This window comes from Nothoprocta perdicaria, unplaced genomic scaffold, assembly GCF_003342845.1.
Source record: "Nothoprocta perdicaria isolate Ctin4 unplaced genomic scaffold, notPer1 scaffold_610, whole genome shotgun sequence".
Lineage (NCBI taxonomy): Eukaryota > Metazoa > Chordata > Aves > Tinamiformes > Tinamidae > Nothoprocta > Nothoprocta perdicaria.
Window position 1 is genome coordinate 33,859 of NW_020455878.1, and position 845 is coordinate 34,703.

The following is an 845-nucleotide window of genomic DNA, read 5'->3' on the forward strand; positions in this document are numbered from 1 at the left end:
GGTGCTGCCTGCAAGGGAGTGGCCAGCATCGCTGGAGCACTCCAGCACTTGGCGGGGAGCTGAGAGCTCCGATCCGCTGCTTTTGTGATGGCCTGAAGTTTTTTTTGCAGATGACAGAGCTGCAGAAAACGCTTCCTGCCRTCAGCAGCAGCTCCCTTTGCTGCCGCGCTCTCCATGGAAATTTCCACCGCGGCCCACGCGGATGCACCAGCCGGTCCTGGCACGGGAGAGGAAAGCTCCCTCAAGTGGGACACCCACGTGCGCCCTGCCGGTCCCCCCGCGAGACCTCCCCGTCCTGTGCACGCCTGTGACGCTGCCTGTCTCCAAGCGGGTTGTGTTTCTGCACCGTTCCCTGGCTGCGGCACCTCGGGGGCTGCCCCGGCCGCATCCCTGCTCCCGCGGAGCCTCCGCTGCACGGATGTCGCGTGGGAATCTGGGCACGTTTTGAGGCAGCCGCTGGCGCCGGGATTTGGGGCACGGCGGCACTGTGCCGAGGGTGCTCATCCCAACCGCTTCCCTGCGCTCGGCAGCATTCCTGCCACCCTCGGGACACCCCAGCATTCCTGTTGCCCTCGGGACACCCCAGCATTCCTGCCACCCTCGGGACACCCCAGCATTCCCGCCGCCTGGACACCCCAGCATTCCTGCCACCCTCGGGACACCCCAGCATTCCTGTTGCCCTCGGGACACCCCAGCATTCCCATTGCCCTCGGGACACCCCAGCATTCCTGCCGCCCTCGGGACACCCCAGCATTCCCACCGCCTGGACACCCCAGCATTCCCGACGCCCTCGGGACACCCCAGCATTCCCACCGCCTGGACACCCCAGCATTCCTGCCACCCTC